Consider the following 22245-nt stretch of genomic DNA (forward strand, 5'->3'; position numbering starts at 1 on the left):
TAAATGTCATGTTGAATGAGGCTACATTTTAAGAACTATGGAAAGAGTCAGCTTGGCCTTCATAAATAAGCTTAACAGGCTGTTCAAGGGCCCATTGGCCAAGAAGAACTGTGAAACGTAAAGAGGGACATTATACATTATACAGGTTTGCATGCTGCCCCTCTTCTCTTCTGCATGATGCTAAACTGAAAGCTGTACCAATCAAACTGTCTTAAGATGTGGGATGTATCTCCATTCCCAGCAGAGCTATTCCCAAACAGTGAAACTGGAAAGTTTCATTTTTTTCTTTTTAAACACAATCTCTATTCTTTTAAAGAAAACAGGCTGTATCTAAAACATAAGTTTGGTCTATTAAAAAACAACCACAAACATGGTGGTCTGCTGACCTCTGCAGGTAACCATCACTGTGATGCCTGTGATTCCTAATGGGTAGCAAATTGCGACCTACATCATTACTATTCACGATGTGGGTCAGTCTGTGACCCACCAGGAATTGCCATTTAAAAGATGTACGAATTGCGATTTCCTCATTGTAATTCAACAATGTTCATAGTATTAAAAACTAAAGAAAATTGCTTACTGGCAGGAATATCAACAAGGATCCATTTCATTTAAAGAAAAACACATCGGGACGATGTTTTGACATGATTGTAATATATTGTTTCGAACATTATATGGACAAGATCAGATTGAAATATGCAGATTTAAGGTTTTACAGTGGCAATAAACACCTGGCTTCATCAGAGAATTTTAGCCAAAGGACAGATTTACTAAGATTTGCCGAGTTGCACTGCGCAAACAAGAAAAAAGTAGTGTTGCTCTATATGTACAAAAATGGCATACATTTAATGTCATTGGTGAAGCAGACTCAAACTGCCTGGTGCTTATACAATGCTAACTCGATTTGCCGTTTTGCCAGAGCAAACATGTGCTGATCGAGTTACTTATGTATTCAAGGGCAACCCCCTACTACATTCGTGACTCATACGATCGCCCAGGAGACTCGTGCATTGAATGTTGACACAGTTTCACTCTGACCGACTCGTACCCATCATTTGGGTTCGTTTTCATTTAGTACTAAGCCCCCCTTTTTTGCGTGATTTTAGCAAGTATGGATTAGTGCAACATCCCTTGCACTGATGCACTGTTTATTGCAAGAATATGCCACAAAAATCAAAAGAGCTCATGGCATAGCTTAACAGCATCAGCCATACACTTGATATTCAAAAATTGTAATGTTAAAAATAAAAGCATTACATGTAAATGTAATAGATCACTAGGGGTGATTACTACTAGCAAGCAGGCGTGCATATAACACGTTTTTGGAAACGTTACAGGAACATATGATACTTATTGGCACAATGGACTAATTAATTGTCTTTGAGTTAGTGTAACGCGACTATATAGATTAAACACAGCAGACTGATTTAAAATTAAAAAATGATGGAGTGGAAAGAAAAACGCATTGGTAGAAGAAAGGACTGGACCACCACCAGCCCTCCCTGGCGCTTCTTTTTTTGGAAGATCACCACTGTTGTCGGGCATTTTGACGTCACTCACAATAAAAGAGATATAGCTATAGTGGGCTGATCAATTGCACTATGCTTTGGTGGGTGGGGTGAAATCATGTCGAATGAACTGACCAATGGAAAAAGAGGCCTTCCCCATATCCCCTCTATTCTGTATATAGGTGTGCAAAGTGTGACTGATAATTGGAATTAAATTTAGATGCACAGAGTTAAAGGGGTATATTTACAAGAAAATGGCGCATCAGTGCTGATGTGCCAGGTTTCTTACGTTGCCCCTGCTCCACCTGACAACACCATGGAGGTGCCATATTTACAAGAGGGTGCATCATGGCCCACCCTAGCCAAAATTTAGAATTTTTTTGACACTATTGTGGAACTTTATTGCACTAGCATAAAAAATGATGCTAATGCAGCAAAGTGCAAGGAGGCCCTTTGATTAAAATGGGTGCGTCACTTTAACGCCTGCTCTGAGTAGACGTTAAAAATGACGCAAAAAATGACACAGTGAAATCTAAATTTGCACCAGTCTGTTTATGTACAATGGGTGCCAGACGGGTTCCTGAAGGAAAAGTTCCCTAAAATGAACTTGCCTATAATGAACATATTCTTATGCCATTTTCCTAAAAGACAGTATAAAGGTGGCACTGGGGTAGTGTCACGAAAACACAAAGTCATACCCGTGGGTTAAGGTGTCATTTAAAAAGTATTTAAATATCAGGACACTTGGCAAGTTCCTTCAGAATCTGAACTCCTGATCCGCTTTTTGTTTGTATCATTATTCATTATCAGAACATAAGTTGTGTATATTAACAAGGCAAAACATTATTTCTGTTAGCGCATGAAGCAAAAAAAATCACTCGCTCAGTGGACACCTCTGCTGCCATCTAGCGACAAACTTAAATGGAGCAAGGCAAAAACCTGCCAGTGGCAAGGAAACATCGTCGTCACTGTGTCAATGTCATTCGTGATTATATTGCCGTTCACGAGGCATTAACTGACGCATGTCAGAGGAGTAATGCAAGATGATAACTATCACCTGCAAAATGTGAAGAGAAGGCCCGAGACTCCCATATCTCACATATATTTGTAAACCGGGGGAAGAAATGGGCTACTATGACAAATATGACAATTCAGGTCTGTTTAATCTTATTTGGCTTGAACAACCACGAAGCGCATAAAACTGTACAACAGTACACGGAATAGGCAGTCATATATAGAAATACCAAAAAAAAAACGTTGAAACATTTCCACAAAATGCCATGAAGGCTGTTAATAAGTAACACTTGTTACAGAAAGTTTTCTTGTAAAAGGATAAGTGCCACGGTAAAACTCAAGGACGCACAGCATTTATTGTTAAATGGAAACAGAGACTTGCCCCATGTTTCCTGCAACATAACATGTGCAACAACAGGAAAAAGTAGCTCAGAAGATGGCCCCACTGTTACCAATCGCAACTGAGAGCTATCCCAATGTTTTTTTTTTTTGCTCCAATAGACCAGCTCCAATGGAGGTATTTGGCAACAGCAAAGACAACCGTCTCCCTAGTTTCTATGTGCAGGAAACGGAGTATTGGGAGATGCTGTCCGCACCCGAGCTGCCTACAGATCAGAACGATCCAGCTTTTCCTAGGCCGGGCTTAGCAGGGACAAAAGATAAAATGTGACAAGGATTCTTCTCCCTAAAGACATACCAGGCACACAATATTTTTTATCATCAATGAATTTCCATTTAGAGCAAAAGGGTAAGATAGGTAGTATTTCGTATTGAACTTGAGGTGGCATTGTCTGGTTGCAGGTGTGTGCAGGTGGTCAAGAAAAGGCCCAAATTCAATATGGTGTTTAATGTCAAGAAAGACACTAGAGAGAGCGAGCTTTGGTTCACCTTCCTCATGTCTTATTCCCACTTTCACCGCCAAAATGCTTCTTTGAGTGCTTCCGTACAGTAGTAGGGGAAGATTGTCAACAGGCCAAAACTCGTCAAGGCCAAGGTCTGTCAGAGTATCTTTTATATTGCATATCCATTTGATACTGGATTTATTTAGGGCAACTATTTCTTTGAAAGCGTGGTAATAGTCATCAAGGGCTGAAGTGTACTTTAGCCTACGCCAATAAATCAATGGCCCTAACTGGGCGGTATGGGCCAATGGCATAAAACCCATGTCCTGTCGTAGTGGTTGTTGGAAAGTGGATTATTTGTAAGGGCAGGCAATTACCTACACTTACCAATAGCTACTAACCCTCACTAGGTCCAGTTAGGGTTCAATAAATTGATCCCAGCTCAACCCTTGTTAGCTTTGCAAGGAGCAGTTAGGCTTAACTTAGGAGACAGGAATGTAAAGCATTTAACCTCACACTACCTCCCTGGTGCAGGTCATGACAAGTGGCCGACACCAGGGAGGGGGTTAAATAATCCTCCGGTGCACTGCACTGGAGGATTTTTTCTTTTTTTTTCTTTCTTGGAGACGCGGAACAACTTCTTCGTCTCGCCCCCTGTGATGTCAGCGCGTGCTGACATCACATTTTTTTCCACCGGAGCAGCAGAAGAGCAGGTAAGCGTCCTCGCCCTACTCCAGTGGGAAAAAAGGCCGAAACAACCTCCCCAGGTGCCAGGGAGGCATCGATGGAAAGGGGAGTCTCCCCTTTCCATCAATGCCTTCCTGGCACCGTTTCCTGGCTACGGATTGCAGCGCGGCTGCGATCCATGGCCAGGAAACACCCCTAGGCACTAGGGATTTTTTTTTCGGGGGGGGGGGGGGTCGTGTAAATGGGCTGCCCCCCTGTGGGGGCACAAATTAAAAAAGAAATAGCTTGGGGTTGTTTTGGGGGGCGATTGCGCTCCCAGATAAAAAAAAAAGTATTAAAAAAAAAAAACTAAATGGCAGGGTTGGCCCTCCGAATACGGGCAGAACCCTGGGGCTACAAATGATTGTAGTTTTCCCTGGGGGGACGATCAGCCCCCCCCCCCCAGGGAATATTTTTTTTAAAAAATTGAAATTGTTGGGGGTCAGCCCTTTTTTATTTATACATGTGTGCTTTGCCAAGGGAAAGCACACATGTATGAAAAAAAAGTGAAGAGAGTTAGTCCCTCTCTCTCTCTCTCTCTCTCTCTATATATATATATATATATATGACAAATCTGTATAGCTATGTGTATATATATATATATTTCTTTTTTTAATGTGTTTTTTTCTGGGAGCCAGAATTGGCCCCCAGGGAAAACACACATATATAAAAGTGATATATGTATATATATATATATATATATATATATATATATATATATATATATATATTACAAAGAAAGGGAGCACACTGCCTACACTCCAGCAACAAAGTCCAACCCCAATGCATCATGGTAAATGCAGTCGAAATCGTAGTCCATTCCGAAAGTAATAAAGTCTTTCACCTCTGTAGGCGCAGCAAGTGCTGTTTATCCCTGTACACGTGTTTCTGGGTTTAGCCCATCATCAGCAGGGAGCAGCATGGTATAGGGGCTTGCTTGAAATGCCGCCAAATGTTTTCTCAGGTTTATGTACCTCTCATGGCGCACAGGTGCCTCCCAAGGCTCGTCAGCCGTGGCTCAAGGGAGCCGTCCAAAGACAAAATTACAAAGAAAGGGAGCACACTGCCTACACTCCAGCAACAAAGTCCAACCCCAATGCATCATGGTAAATGCAGTCGAATTTGTAGTCCATTCCGAAAGTAATAAAGTCTTTCACCTCTGTAGGCGCAGCAAGTGCTGTTTATCCCTGTACACGTGTTTCTGGGTTTAGCCCATCATCAGCAGGGAGCAGCATGGTATAGGGGCTTGCTTGAAATGCCGCCAAATGTTTTCTCAGGTTTATGTACCTCTCATGGCGCACAGGTGCCTCCCAAGGCTCGTCAGCCGTGGCTCAAGGGATCCGTCCAAAGACAAAATTACAAAGAAAGGGAGCACACTGCCTACACTCCAGCAACAAAGTCCAACCCCAATGCATCATGGTAAATGCAGTCGAATTCGTAGTCCATTCCGAAAGTAATAAAGTCTTTCACCTCTGTATGCGCAGCAAGTGCTGTTTATCCCTGTACACGTGTTTCTGGGTTTAGCCCATCATCAGCAGGGAGCAGCATGGTATAGGGGCTTGCTTGAAATGCCGCCAAATGTTTTCTCAGGTTTATGTACCTCTCATGGCGCACAGGTGCCTCCCAAGGCTCGTCAGCCGTGGCTCAAGGGAGCCGTCCAAAGACAAAATTACAAAGAAAGGGAGCACACTGCCTACACTCCAGCAACAAAGTCCAACCCCAATGCATCATGGTAAATGCAGTTTATGTACCTACACACACATATATATATATATATATATAGTGCCAGTCTTAATGCCATAAAGTACTGCAGATGGTTAATTGTCATGCTGCAAAGAATTTACATTTATATGTATTTAGGTGAGTGGATTAGAAAAGACAAGCATTACCTGCACTTCAAATCAAATGATGGGCGAAGGGGACTATGGAGATATGAGGGCCACTTTTGCTGGGTGGTACTGAGGGAATTAGAAGAGGAGGTAATGGGAGGCAGAGCACCAAAAATGACTGTCGCACTGGGTGCCACCAGCGCTAAAGGCTGTGATGATGGGTATGTGGTAAGGTGAAGTAATACTGTCTTTTTTGTTTTTTCCAGTGTCTTCAGAGAATCTGCCGAATCAGAGAAGAAGCGAAGGTAAGGTGTTGACATTTCCTATTGGACACATCAAACATACCCACGAGCAAATTTGTGACTATCTGCCTTCCACATAGGCTAGTACTTTAGAGGGACAGTTTAGCCAGTAGCAGAGATGGTGTCTGATTGGATGACTGCTGCTCAAGCCCTTACTTGGGTTATAGAGGACAGTTCTGATGTAGGGTTAGAGACTGAGACAGCAGATACTGAGGCAGCATCTGAGAGAGAGGACAATGGGGCAGAATCTGGGAGTGATTTTTCATTCGGCGGAGTCCCATCCGACGACACCTCTTCCAGTGATTCTGAAGGAGACGATGATGACAGCCGTGCTGTCCCTTCGCAAGCACAGTCTGTGCAGCGGGACAACATTGGGTTAGCCGAAACCAGAGCGCAGGTGCATGCGGCCACAAGCACTGAGAGTGCTTTCTTGGAAGCCCCCCTGTTTAGTTCAGCCCCAAATTCCACCTTTTACTGGTGATGCTGGATGTAAAGTCGACACAGCTAACTTTTTGCCAGTCGACTAGGTCCATCTATTTTTGGATGTTGACTTCCTTCAGGAAATTGTGCAGCAACATTTTTTGCGTGCAGACCAATTTCTGAGGGAGCGTGGATGCACTCTAGCTCCCCGTTCTAGGGCACGCCAGTGGACTCCCACTTCGCTGGCGGAGTTGAAGATATTTTTGGGCCTTACGCTCAAAATTGGGTTAGTGCAGAAACCCACCTTGCAGTCCTACTGGATGACTCACATGGTTTGGGTAATCCCCATCATCGCACCATACATGAGCAGAGATCGTTTTTTGCTACTACAGCGCATGTTGCGTTTCAATGACAATTCTGCTGCATTGCCCCGGGACCATCCAGACCATGACAGGTTGTTCAAAATTTGGGCTGTTGTGGAACACTTGTCTGCCAGATTTCCAGAGATCTATACTCCTGGAAAGAATATAGCAGTCGATGAGTCCTTGATCCTGTACAAAGAACGGCTGCTTTTCAGACAGTACATTGCAAGCAAAAAAGAGCTCGCTATGGAATAAAGCTGTACATGCTGTGTGAGAGCTCTTCTGGCTATGTGTACAGCTTGAGAGTGTATGCAGGAAAGGACTCTACCCTAAACCCTGTATGTAGCCCTCCCGCATTAGGGGTCAAAGGTAAGATTGTATGGGAACTTGTCCAGTCACTTCTTCACAAAGGTTATAAACTTTATGCGGACAATTTTTATACAGGAGTAGAGCTGTTCAATGAGCTCTACAAAGCTGGCACTGTGGCCTGTGGTACAATTTGTTGTAACCACAAAGGATTCCAGCAGGGGCTTGTTTACAAGAAGCTCCAGAAATCCCAGGATACTGCATTGCGTTCTAACAAACTGCTTGCAATCAAGTTCTTGGATAGGCGGGATGTATACGTGCTCACTACAATTCATGATGAGAGCACTCCCCCCATCACGGTTTGGGGTCAGATGGCGGAAGTCCACAAGCCCATCTGTATACTTGATTACAATAAGTAGATGGGTGGAGTGGACAAGAACGACCAGGTTCTTCGTCCATACAATGCGTCTCATAAAACTCGCACTTGGTAAGTGAAACTGTTTACCCACCTGAACCAGATGGCAACATACAATGCATTTGTTGTTTACCGTCAGACAACCACAGGAAGTGGCTTTCCTTGATTTCCAGTTGTCTGTAATTGAAAGCCTCACTGCTGTTACAGGAGCAGTAGCATCCTCCAACTCATATGTTCTGGAGGATGTTGCAAGGCTGCAGGAGCGACACTGCTGATTGCATTCATAAAACACCCAAAAAGGATCGTTCATGTCGTTGCTGTAAAGAGTGCTCGAAGCATGGAAAGCGGCAGGAGAGTCAGTATTGCTGTCCCCAGTGCCCATCACAACCAGGCCTCTGTATCCCTACTTGCTTTACATTGTATCATACTAAAGCAAAGTTCTGGGAAATCGACTGAGGTTGAGATGCCGTTGGGTAATCCTTTCAGTGGCAGTGCATGGATACTGAACGTCCATGGGCCACTGCTTCGTTAGGCAAGGAGCCACAGAATCATGGACTTCCTTATGGCCTGCTTGAGACCTAAATTCACAGTCAGAACGTGGTATATTGTTCTGTTCAATTAACTTGCATTATATTCCCCATGCTGCATATACTAGTGGACAGAACATATGCCACATTGTCACAGAGTACCCTTTCTTCACCAGCATGTCTGCCTTACTTTCAACAGTAGATATGCTCGTTCATTTTGAGGAACAGGCCTCCCAAGGCATACTTGGACATCCCCAACTTGCATCCACAAACTAGTATAGGTTCACTTGCCAATTATACATGATTAGTCAGGACTCTAATGAGAACAGAGACATGAATGGGTAAGGAAAGCTTATGGCAGGTGTGCCTTCACAGGGATATTGCACAGGTAGAAGGCAGATAGTAAAGGTAGTACACATGTACATAATCTACACCTATGAATTTAAACTCATTGGTGCCCTCCGAGCACTGAAGGCCAATGACATGTATAGGTCAATATTTGACCTGTTTTCATGTTCATCCTCCATCAGAACTTAGTAGATGTTCAATTTGCTGTATGATAAGTGCATTACAGTCACAGCACTGCACATAATGTTGGCTGGGACATTTGCTACGTTCTCATGGACTCCTCTGTTTGCCAAACACTACCCTTTTTCATAGCCTATGATCTTCTTTTTAGGGAACATCACGAAAATTCCCCAGCATGTCTCCCTTAGTTTCAAAGGTAAATATGCTCACTCAGTTCAAGGAATCGCTTTGTATGGACTACTCAGACACCCCCATCCTGCATCGATAAACTGGAAGGAGTTGGATTTAGCACAGAGAGTGCATTGAAGGAGCATGAAAAACATGTCTTCCTGAGCCTCAGGTTGCTCTCATGGGAGGCATTAGTAAAGGTTTGTTACGCATGCATTCGGTAATGTTAAGGAAGAAGGAGGCGGTTACTTGACAGGTGGTAAAATGTAGTCAAACTTATTCCGTTCTGTGGCATGTGAATGTTATGGGCCCTTGTCTGGCAGCAGTAAGTTAATGTGATTGCAGTGAATGGTTGGATTGGGCCCATGGCCGGTGGTATGAAAGGTTTGTTTGTTGTGCAAGAATGGCGTGTGAATGGACCATAAACAGGTTGGTGCCTGAATGCGGCTTCATGGCCCACCTTCAGAAGGCTTGGTTTGAATATTCAGATACTTTGATGAGCATTCATGCTTTGAAACAATAATTTCTGGAGGTGCTGAAACCAACCAGTTTGAGTTTTGGGTTAACTTTAACAAACTAGTAGCAGGGGAGTACAAGGGTGCAGGACTTGCGTGAAGTTTTCCTTCACCCAAAATCCCCTTGAAATCACAAAATGTGCTTAAAAACACATTTTCCTTGCATTTCAATGAGCAGAAGTCCAGGGATCTGCAGCCAGCCACAAATTTTCTACCACTCAGCATTCCACTAAGTCTCCAGCAAAAAACTGCCTCACTTTAGTGAGTGGGCAAGTGACCACAACAGGGAAGTACCCAAAACAGACTGTGGAGACATCAACATTAACTAGCACAAAACAGCCTCATTTTGTAAGACAGTCACCTGAGTATTTGGTCCTGGGCGCGGCAGCCATATAGGGAAACCTACCAAACCCAGACATTTCTGAAAACTAGTCACCCAAGGCAGTCCACGGAAGTGTGGCGTGTTTGGATTTCACAAAGTTTTCTTACCCAGAATACCCTGCAAAAGTGAAACGTTGGTTAAAAACACTATTTTTCCTTTCTTTTTCATCACAGAAACTTTAGGAATGTCCAGGGATCCTCAAAATTCCTACCACCCAGTGTTTCTCCACTTGTCCTGATAAAAACACAACCCCGCTTGTGTGCTTGCACCTAGTGCCTGCGTCAGGAATGGATCACTCAAGTGTTAACAGTAGCCCTCATGCAAGGACTACCATTGACCCATGTTTGATCCATTCCTGTCGCTGGCACTAATCCTACCCACTCGAGTGAGATACCATTTTTATCGGGAGACTTGGGGGAACATTGGGTAGGACGAAAATTGTGTCTCCTCTCAGATTCCAGAACTTTCTGTCACCAAAATGTGAGGAAAAGTATTTTTTTTGTGCCACATTTTGAGGTTTGCAAAGGATTCTGAGTAACAGCACCTGGTGAGAGCCCCACAAGACACTTCGGCCCATATTTATACTTTTTGAACCACAGCTGCGCCAAAGCAGTTCTGCGTCAAAAATGTTACTGCCGGCTAACGCCATTCCAACGCACCATGCGGGCGCCTTATTAATGGAATGACGTTAGCCGGAGCTGCGGACTGGTGTGCGTAAAAAAAAATTACTCACACCAGGCAGTGCCGGCGTATGGGAAAATGGGGGTTGTGCATCAAAAAACGGTGCAAGTCAGGTCTGAGGCAAAATTCAGGCCTCAAACCGGATTTGCGCCATTTTATTTTATGTCCAACCTCCATTGACATGACTCCTGTCTTAGCAAAGACAGGAGTCATGCCCCCTTGCCCAATGGCCATGCCCAGGGGACTTATGTCCCCTGGGCATGGCCATTGGGCATAGTGGCATGTAGGGGGGCCCAAATCAGGCCCCCCTATGCCACAAAAAAAATCGGAAAAAAATACTTACACAAACTTGCCTTTACTTCCCTGGGATGGGTCCCTCCATCCTTGGGTGTCCTCCCGGGGTGGGCAAGGGTGGCAGGGGGTGTCCTGGGGGCAGGGGAGGGCACCTCTGGGCTTCTTCCGAGCCCACAGGTCCCTTAATGCCTGCCCTGACCCAGGTGTTAAAAAATGGCGCCCATCATGCTGTGCGCAGTTTTTTAAGGCCTGCCCCCTCCTGTGCGTCAAAATGACGTCAGAGTATAAATAAGGGGCACAGGCCTTAAAGTCATTTTTTGGAAGGGAACGCCTACCTTGCATATAATTAACACAAGGCTGGTTCCCCCTTCCAAAAAATGACGCACATGGTGGAATTTTGACGCCTGCGGGGTCGGACGTCAAAGTATAAATATGGGGCAGGGTTTGCGCCGATTGTGCATCAAACATTTTGACGCACATTCGGGGCAAACAGAGTATAAATATGCCCCTTCATCTTGGATTCCCGTAGGTGTCTAGTTTTAAAAAATGCAAAGGTTTGGTAGGTTTCCCTAGGTGGCAGCTGAGCTAGGGGCCAAAATCCACAGCTAGGCACTTTGTTAAAAACAGCTCTTATTTCTATGGGGAAATGTGATATGTCCATGTTGTGTTTTCGGGCATTTCCTATCGCGGGCACTAGGCCTACCCACACAAGTGAGGTACCATTTTTATCAGGAGATTTGGGGGAATGCTGGGGAGGAGGAAATTTGTGGCTCCTCTCCGATTCCAGAACTTTCTGTCACCGAAATATGAGTAAAACTGATTTTGTTGCCAAATTGTGAGGTTTGCAAAGGATTCTGGGTAACAGAACCTGGTGAGAGCCCCACAAGTCACCCCATCTTGGATTCCCCTAGGTATCTAGTTTTCAAGAAAGCAGAGGTTTGGTAGGTTTCCCTAGGGGCTGGCTGAGCTAGAGGCCAAAATCCACAACTAGGCACTTTGTAAAAAACAGCTCTGATTTTGTGGGGGAAAATATGATGGGTCCACTTTGTGTTTTGGGACATTTCCTGTCATGGGCACTAGGCCTACACACAAAAGTGAGGGACCATTTCTATCGGGAGACTTGGGGGAACGCTGGGTAGGACCAAATTTGTGGCTCCTCTCAGATTCCAAAACTTTCTGTCACCGAAATGTGAGGAAAAAGTGTTTTTTGCCAAACTTTGAGGTTTGCAAAGGATTCTGGGAAACAGAACCTGATGAGAGCCCCACAAGTCACGCTATCTTGGATTTCCCTAGGTGTCTAGTTTAAAACAATGCACAGGTTTGATAGGTTTCCCTAGGGTTACTGCCTGGCACTAGAAGGCAAGAACTTACTTCCACCAAATTTGGACAGCTGGACCTTTGGACAGTCAGGGTCACTTTAGTCCACCACCTGTGTTCCAGGATCCACCCTTGTCGTCGGGAGGGGTGACCCTGAGCACCGGTTGTCGCTGAAAACAGGTGCCTGCTGAAGCAGGGAAGATTCCTTTGTTTCTTCTGGTGCAGTATGAAGACAGGCAGTCCTCAGAGCATGAAAAACCTGGAAACTGTTGCAGTTGCTGGCAGGAGCTGAAGTTACAGAGCTGCAGCAGCCTTCTTGGAAACTTTGTTGCAGTTGTACAGTTTATGGAGCAGTTCTGCTATTGATCCGACAGTAGAAGATGAAGTAAAGGATGCAGAGGATCCCTGCTGGAGTCTTGCAATCCGAATGTGAGGAACCACCCACAGGAGAGACCCCAAATAGCCCTCAGAGGGGGATTGGTCACCTAACCAGGTATGGACCTATCAGGAGGGGTCTCTGACGTTACATGCTGGCACTGGCCACTCAGATGCTCCCAGAGTTCCCTGACCATTCTCAAAACAAGATGGCAGAACCCAGGGACACTCTGGAGGAGCTCTGGGCACCACCCCTGGATGGTGATGGACAGGGGAGTGGCCATTCCCTTTTCCTTTGTCTGGTTTCGTGCAAGAACAGGGGGTGGGGTCCCTGAACCGGTGTAGACTGGATTATGCAAGGAAGGCATCATTTGTGCCCTTCAAAGCACTTCCAGAGGCTCTGGGAGGAAACCCCCTCCATGCCTGTAACACCTATTTCCAAAGGGAGAGGGTGTAACACCACTCTCCTAAAGTAAATGCATTGTTCTGCCTTCCTGGGATTGAGCTGCTCAAGGCCCAGGAGGGCAGAAGCCTGTCTGTGAGGTGGCAGCAGTTGGGACTGCAGTGAAAACCTCAGAAGGCTGGTATGGCAGTCCTGGGGGTCTATGGTGGAGCCCCCAGGGTGTATGGAATTGGCCCCCCAGTACCAGAATCATATTGGGGGTACAATTTATCAATTCTAGACACCTCACATGGCCATATTCTGAGTTACCATTGTGAAGCTACATACATGTATTGACCTATATGTAGTGCACACTTATAATGGCGTCCTCACACTCAAGAAGTCTGGAAAATTGGTCCTGGACAATGTGGGGGCACCTCAGCTAATGCAGGAGTGCCCTCACCAAAAGTAACTTTGCACCTAGCCTTCAGGAACTGAAGGTTAGACATATAGGGGACATAAGTTACCTGGAGCAGTGAAAACGGCTGTGAAATACTGCTTGCACTATTTCACCCAGGCTGCAATGCCACTCCTGAGGAAGTGATTGTATGAGCTCCTTGAGGGTGGCAAAATAAATGCTACAGCCCATAAGGATCTCCTGGAACCCCAATGCCTTGGGTACCTAGAAGCCATATACTAGGGACTTATAAGAGGGGGTCCGGTATGCCAATTAGGAGTGGAATACTGGGTTACCAGTATGTCAGTACAAATTTGGAATCAGAGAGAGCATAAGCACTGGAGTTCTTGTTAGCAGCACTCCAGTGACAAAGTCAAGCACACTGGCAAAACAGTAAAACATACTGACATGTAGGCAACAAATTATGAGCACTGGGGTCCTGACTAGCAGGATCCCAGTGAGACAGTAGAACACAAGCAGGCCAAAAATGGGGGTAACCATGCTAGAAAGAGGCTGCTTTTTCACAGAAACCCCCAAACGAAGGACAATAAGGCTAACCTTGGCCAGCTGAGACTTTATTGTTGAGTGGTGACAAGTGGAGAATAGATCTGCAATCAAGTGGTTACTCCCTTTATCATTCACTGTATGTTTATTTTCCTGTGGGGATGTAAACCACCCTGCTTGGAGATTTTTACCTAGAAAGCAGTGCAAGCGCATATTCTCAGATTCTCTATTTGTAAGGTTTGAAGTGGGGCAGTGGGACTGTTCCACTGATCCTTTGTGAAGACTTGGCTTCTGTCCTAAGGATGAGATTACTAGACAGGGATTCTGTCACAGCAAGGCCATAGCTGGGCAAAACGTTTGTCCATATGGCTGAAAGAGAGAACAGGGTTGCTGTTTCTCTTGGGTTGGAGAAGGACAGGGTTGTTGTCCTATAGGCTTCACACAAGGACAGGGCTTCTCTCATATGTGTTTAGAAGTAGTGCAGGGCTGCTGCACTAATGTTTCTCTAGGAGGGCTGGAGGATTGTTCCATATTTACTAAAACAGTGCAGTTTTGCTTATCTGGTTTAGTGGTTCCACAGAGAGGGACTTTTACCTCTGGGAGTTCAGCTGTGGCAGCTGTGGGCTCCCTAGGTACAGGTGCAACCCCAGGAGAGGTTTCTCCATCCACAGGAATGGTATCCTTCGTGGTAGGGTGGGAAAACGATACATTGATACCCTTTTTACCTGTGGGATGAGGAGTATCCTGAGGATTCAGGGATCCTTTTCTTCTTTGCTTTTTCATTTTACTAGAAATGAGAGGAAGCAATTCCCCAGGGACACCCAGCATGGATACATGGGCCCTAAACTCTACCTCAGCCCAACCTGAGGCCTCTAGGTCATTACCTAAGAGATAATCTACAGGTACGCTAGGTGATACCACCACCTGCTTTAGGCCAGTAACTCTACCCCAACTAAGTTGCACTACAGCTCAGGTGAGATGAAATAGGAAAGAATAGAAGGAGCCCTGAAGCCTGAGGATCCTCGTCCCCCCACCGATAAAAAGGGTATCAAAGTATGCCATACCCACCCTACCAAAAAGAATACCATTCCTGTGTTGGGAGACACCTCTCCTATGGTGGAACCTGTACCAAAGGATAGCTAACACAGCTGGTCTCCCAGAGGTAAAAGTACCTCTCTGTGGTAAAACTAACACAGAAAAGCATCCCTGTCATGTCTTAGTAAATTTGGAACAACCCTGTAGCCCACCCAGAGAAACTTTAGTGCAGCACCCCTGCACTACCTCTAAAACTGAAGGACAGTAGCTCTGTCCTTATGTAGAGCCCTTGGGACAGCACCCCTGTCCTGCTCTACCTCAAGAGGGCCAGAAACGCTATCCTCTCTTAGAGCCTTGGGGACAAACATTTTGCCCTGCTCTCTTCTTGCTAAGACAGCATCCCTATCTAGCATTTCAATCCTTTGGACAACAACCCTGTCCTGACCTAGGATCCCCAGGACAGTCGCCCTGCCTCATTTTACCATTTTGTCAAAATCTTAAAAATAGGAACTCGCAGAGTTCACACTTGCACAGTTCTCTAGCTAAAAATGTTCAAACATGGTGGTTCACCTCCACACAGGGAAGGGACCATGCAGTGGATGATAAAGAGAGTAACCACTCTATTTCAGATCTACTCTCCACGTATCACCACTTAGGCAATAAAGTCTCAACTGGCCAAGGTTAGCCTTATTGTCCTTCGTTTGAGGGGGGGGGTTGTGTAGGAAAGTAGCCTCTTTCTAGCATGGTTACCCCCATTTTTGGCCTGTTTGTCAGTGTGTTTGACTGTTTCTACTGGGATTCTGCCAACCAGGACCCCAGTAATTATGCTCACTCCCCTAAATGTGGTTGTTGAATACTGCTAACACAGTATTCCACTCATAATTGGCATACTGGTGCCCCCTTATAAGTCCCTAGTATATGGTACCCAGGTACCCAGGGCATTGGGGTTTCAGGGGATCCCTAAGGGCTGCAGCATTTATTTTGCTACCCATTGCAAGTCCCCAGTATATGGTACCTAAGTACCCAGTGCATTGGGGTTTCAGGGGCTCCCTAAGGGCTACAGCATTTCTTTTGCCACCCATAGGGAGCCCATGCAAAGGCTTCTACAGGACTGCTGTTGCAGCCTGTGTGAAATGGTACATGCACCCTTTCACTGCCATTTACACTGCACCAGGTCACTTATAAGTCATCTATATGTCAGGCCTTCCAGCCCTGAAGGCTGGGTGCATAGGACCTGTGTGTGAGGGAACCCCTGCAGTGGCAGAGGTGCCCCCACATCATCCAGAACATTCTCCCAGACTTCGTGAGTGTGGGGACGCCATTTTACATGTGCAATATACATAGGTCACTACCTATGTACAGCTCCACAATTGTAACTCCGAATATGGCCATGTTTGGTATCAAACATGTTGGAAACATATCCCAAGGCTTTTGCAAGCATTGGTTGTATAATTCCATGTACTCTGGGGGCTCCTTAGAGGGCCCCCAGTACTGCCATAACTGCCATCCAAGGTTTTCCAGGCAGCCCCAGCTGCTGCCACCTCACAGACACGCTTCTGCCCTCCTGTTGCTTGAGCAGCTGAAGCCCAGGAAGGCAGAGAAAAGGATTTCCTTTGGGAGGGTGATGTTACACCCTCTTCTCTTTGAAATAGGTGTTACAATCATGGGATAGGTAGCCTCCCAGAGCCTCTGGAAATGCTTTGAAGGGCACATTTGGTGCCCTCCTTGCATAAACCAGTCTACACCAGTTCAGGGACCCCTCCAGTCCCTGCTCTGGCATGAAACTGGACAAAGGAAAGGGTAGTGACCACTTCCCTGTCCATCACCACAGCAGGGGTAGTGCTCAGAGCTCCTCCAAAGGAACCCTGGGTTTTGCCATCTTGGATTCTAAGTGGGCAGGGCACTCTAGGAGCATCTGAGTGGCCAGTGCCAGCAGGTGATGTCAGAGCCCTCCCCTCAAAGGTGCTTACCTTTTTAGCTGACCAATCCTCCTTTCAGGGCTATTTAGGGTCTCTCTCCTGGGAGTTTCCTCAGATTCGGATTGCAAGACTCCTGTAGGAATCCTCTGCATCCTTTACTTTACCTTATACTGACAAATTGCATGTGGACCCTCCAGGAACTCTACAAACTGCAACAAAGAGGCAAAGAGGACTTGTGCAACATTGTATCTTCAGCTCCTGCCAGCAACTGCAACTGTTTCCCGGTCGTGCATCCATAGAGGACAGCATCCTTCCATAAAGTTCTTCATGCACCGTGCTGCTCTAGCCCCCAGCACTCCCTCCTGTGATGCACTACCTCCTGCATGGTTCTCCGGCGGCATGGGATCCCTTTGTGTAGTGCTGTATGGGCCTCCTTTTGCAACTCCTTTGTCCCCTTGCTGTAAACAAAGGCATTGCCTGGTCTTCTGAGGGCTCTCTGAGTTGCTGAGCACCCCTTCTGTCTCTCCCTCCTGGGTAGAGGCCAACAGGTCCCTCCTGGTCCTAGGCAGCTCCATTTTCTGCTAACCCTGAGCTTTGAGTGTGCAAAGGCTTGTTGGCAGAATCCTGCAACGCAAACCAGACTGAAATCCTCCATGTGGCGTGGGACATCATCTGCGCTGACCAGGAACCCGCATCCATCTTCTTGGGTGCAGTACTGACTGTTCTTCTTCACCGGTGGTTATTCTTTTGCACCTTCATTCGGGTTAGCAGGGGCTCCTGTTCTCCTTGGACTATTCGGTGCTTCTTGGACTTGGTCCTCTTCTTCCATAGGTCTTCTTATACAGGAATCCATCATTGGTGTCTTTCAGTCTCTTCTGGTTCTCACAAAATCTTCTATCACGTGTTCTTGTGTGTTCTAGGAAAGTTACTGTGATATACTGCTTTCCTGGGCTCCGGGGTGGGTTCTATCATTTACCTTTGATGTTTTCTAATACTCCCAGCACCCTCTACACATTACACTTGCCTAGGTGGGAAACCAACTTTCGCATTCCACTATTTTAGTTTATGGTTTGTGTTCCCCCTAGGCCCATTTCTAACTATTATGATTTTCTTTATTTGCACTGTTTTCTAACTGTTTTGCAAGCTATTTCTGCATTCTAGTGTATATACTGTGTATATTACTTACCTCCTAAGGGAGTTTACACTGAGTATTTTCTTTTATGTGTGTGAGTACTGTGTGACTGCAGTGGTATTGCATGAGCTTTGCATGTTTCCTAGTTAGGCATTAGCTGCTCATCCACACTCCCCCTAGAGAGACTGGCTTCTAGACACTGACTGCATTCCCTAATAAGGGATAACTGGACCTGGTATAAGGTCTAAGTACCTTAGGTACCCACAACAAACAAAGCCAGCCTCCTACAAAATGCTTCATATTTGTTAAGAGATGGAGAATCTCTCCTCATTCCTCCTTGCACTGGGGCACTTTGCGCAGTCTGGCAACAGTGCAGACAACACCCATACATCATAGAATGCCTTCCTGTATAAAAACAATCCTTAAAGACTTTTCATTCTTTCTATGTGTGTTGCAGAATTCAACACATGTGGAAAGAGGAAATAACAAAGAGAAATAAAGATATTTCTCCTTGTTAAGCCTCATTGGGGAAGACGCTGAATTTTCATGCTTTCCCAGGTTTACTAGATTTAGAAAATCTGTGAATGCACCAAAATCCCAGCTTGAAATGTAGTGTAACATTTCTTTACCAAGTCACATAAGGCAGTGCAAATCACTCCTTACATGGTTTTATTACTGAAGGCTTTACATTGTCCTTTCATCACCTTGAATGACATAAAGACAATGCAAAGGCTTAATAAGTCTGGGCCATAGTGTCTAGAAGTATCTAAAAGTATGGAAAATATCTGACTCCTACACCTTATAACACTCAGCACCTCATTTACAAGAAATGATGCATCGCTGGCGCAGTGCAGAGATGCGTCAAAAATTTTTATACTGCGAAATGACAGATCTTAATGCCATGCTTGCGCCATCTTTACAAAACGGCACTCCATGACATTAGGATCTGGACTGCGTCAAACAAATGCTGCTAGCCTTTTCACTGCATTAAAAATAATGAAGCTAGTGCTGCAAAAATGACGCTATCCTGATTTGCGACACATATTCTGACACAAGCTGCTCCAGTTTCACTTTTTCACCTAAAAGATTAAAAAAGTCAGAAAATGCCACATTTAAAAACAATTAACAAACAGGAGATACAGCAGATACATAGAGCCTAGGAGCTCAGAGACAACCCCAACAACCCCAATACCAGCCAGGATGTTCAGACAGACTCCCAGGAGGAGGGGAAGAGAAAGAGGAAGTGCAGGTTTAGTGAGGATGAGAATAACATCCTAATCACTGAGGTAGTAGAGAATCAACCCCAGCTCTTCATCACCTCTAAATTGACATTAGGGAGGAAAGAGGCCATTGTGGACAAAGTCAACAGTGTGGCAGAGATGAAGAGGACAGTCATTGATTGTAAAAAGTGCTGACATGATTGCAAGCACAGAACAAAGGAGAAACTAGCCAGCAACAGCAAGCCAGCATTGAAGACCATAGGTAGAAGTCCAGCACCCCAGGAACAGCTGGATGAGTTGAAGGAGATGGTGGCAGGTGTCATCCCTGAGGAGTTGGTGACTGAAGTCCCAGAAAGGACAGTGTGGCATATAACGAACTACAAGAAGTACAGGGTAAGTCCCAGGGAGTGGCAATGTGGTAATTAGGCAATACCACAAGGTAGAGGCAACAATGTCCCAGAACTAAAACGCAGTCTGCAGACCAAAGGGTAGTATGCTGGCCCGCTTATGGTTAAACAGCAAAGAGATGTAATGCGCACTGACCTCCCACAATTTGCACAGGCCAGTCCCAAATCATCACCTCACTCCCTTCATTGTATCAAGTGCAGCATCAGTCCATATTTACGTCACATTGTGCCTCATGTATGAAGAAACGATGCAGTGCAGCGCAGCAAGCCAACTAGCTGCACCACCCTGTGTCATTTAGAAAGTTCAAGGATGCATCATATTTCCAGAAATTCAATACATCCCTGTACTTTCATCAGCAATGGTGCACAAACTGCTGACTAGCTTCAACGCAGGCACTCTGTCACCATGTAGCTTTCCGGTCTCACTTGGGCCTATGTACACTAATCTAGAAGGTAAATCCTCTGAATGGAATGGCTGTGTCATAGGACAAACAACTCATCTGTAAGGGGGGGCCAGGTGTTGGCGATGGGAGGTATTCACACATGGTGATATGGCAAGAGACATATCTATTGTACTGTGCATAAAACTATATTGTCTCCAGGTGACATGACAGGCAGGGTGTAGGAGGCTGGCCTGGCTTATAGTGGATACCTTGTGGTACTTACACCTTGTGCCAGGTCCAGTTATCCCTTATTAGTGTAGAAGAGGTGTTTCTAGCAGCTTAGGCTGATAGAGGTAGCTTTAGCAGAGCAGCTTAGGCTGAACTAGGAGACAGGCAAAGCTCCTACTACACCACTTATATCACTTAGCACTATATCATAAGAAAACACAATACTCAGAATTACTAAAAATAAAGGTACTTTATTTTAGTGACAATATCCCAAAAGTATCTCAGAGGATATACTCCCTTAGGAGGTAAGCAAAGTACACAAAATATACACACAAACCAAAATCAGGTAAGTACACAGTTAGAAAAGTAGTGCAAACACTGTAGAACACAATAGAATACAATAGGAGACAATAGGCCTAGGGGCAACACAAACCATATACTCCAAAAGTGGAATGCGAATCACAAATGGATGCCAGGCCGAGTGTAGTGTGTAGAGGGTTGCTCAGAGTGTAAGAAAACACTAAGGGTGTCCAAGATACCCCACCCCAAGACCCTGAAAAGTAGGAGTAAAATTACCCTATTACCCCTGAAAGACAGTAAAGTCGAGATAGGGGATTCTGCAAATTCAACAACTGACTGCAAAGCACTGAAGACATATTCCTGGACCTGAGGACCTGCAAAGGAAGGGCACCAAGTCCAAGAGTCACGCAAGTGTCCAGGTGGGGCAGGAGCCCACTAAACCCCGGATGAAGGTGCAAAAGGGCTGCCTCCGGGTGGAAGAAGCTGAATATTCCGCAATAACGGAAGTTGCCAGGAACTTCTCCGTTTGTCAGAAGATGTCCCACGGCATGCTGGAGGATGCAAAGTTGTTTTCACGCAGAAAGACTGCAACCAAGCCTTCGTAGCTGCAAGAGTCGCAGTTGAAGGTTTTGGGTGCTCCCATAGGAGAGACCCTAAATAGCCCTCAGAGGAGGATTGGCTACAGAGAAAGGTAAGCACCTATCAGGAGGGGTCTCTGACGTCACCTGCTGGCACTGGCCACTCAGAGGTGTCCATTGTGCACTCACACCTCTGCATCCAAGATGGCAGAGGTCTGGGACACACTTGAGGAGCTCTGGGCACCTCCCCTGGGAGGTCCTGGTCAGGGGAGTGGTCACTCCCCTTTCCTTTGTCCAGTTTCACACCAGAGCAGGGCTAGGGGGATCCCTGAACCGGTTTAGACTGGCTTATGCAAGGAGGGCACCATCTGTGCCCTTCAAAGCATTTCCAGAGGCCATGGGAGGCTACTCCTCTCAGGCCCTTCACACCTATTTCCAAAGGGAGAGGGTGTAACACCCTCTCTCAGAGGAAATCCTTTGTTCTGCCTTCCTGGGACTTGGCTGCCCAGGCCCCAGGGGGGCAGTAACCTGTCTGAGGGTTGGCAGCAGTGGTAGCTGCAGAAAAAAACCCTAGAGAGTTAGTTTGGCAGTCCCCGGGCTCTATGCTGGAGCCCCGGGGATGCACGGAATTGTCCCCTCAATACCAGAATGGTATTGGGGTGCCAATTCCATGATCCTAGACATGTTACATAGCCATGTTCGGAGTTACCATTGTGATGCTACATATAGGGATTGACCTATATGTAGTTCATGCGTGTAATGGTGTCCCCGCACTCACAAAGTCCGGGGAAATTGCCCTTAACAATGTGGGGGCACCTTGGGTAGTGCCAGGGTGCCCTCACACTAAGTAACTTTGCACCTAACCTTCACCAAGTGAGGGTTAGACATATAGGTGACTTATAAGTTATTTAAGTGCAGTGTAAAATGGCTGTGAAATAACATGGATGTTATTTCACTCAGGTTGTAGTGGCAGTCCCGTGTAAGATTTGTCTGAGATTCCTATGGGTGGCAAAAGAAATGCTGCAGCCCATAGGGATCTCCTGGAACCCCAAAACCCTGGGTACATAGGTACCATATATTAGGGAATTATAAGGGTGTTCCAGGGTGCCTATCAGAATTGGTAAAATTAGTCACTAACTTTTAAAAGTAGAGAGAGCATAACACTGAGGTTCTGGTTAGCAGAGCCTCA

Source organism: Pleurodeles waltl, chromosome 2_1 (genome assembly GCF_031143425.1).
Source record: "Pleurodeles waltl isolate 20211129_DDA chromosome 2_1, aPleWal1.hap1.20221129, whole genome shotgun sequence".
NCBI classification, from domain to species: Eukaryota; Metazoa; Chordata; class Amphibia; order Caudata; family Salamandridae; genus Pleurodeles; species Pleurodeles waltl.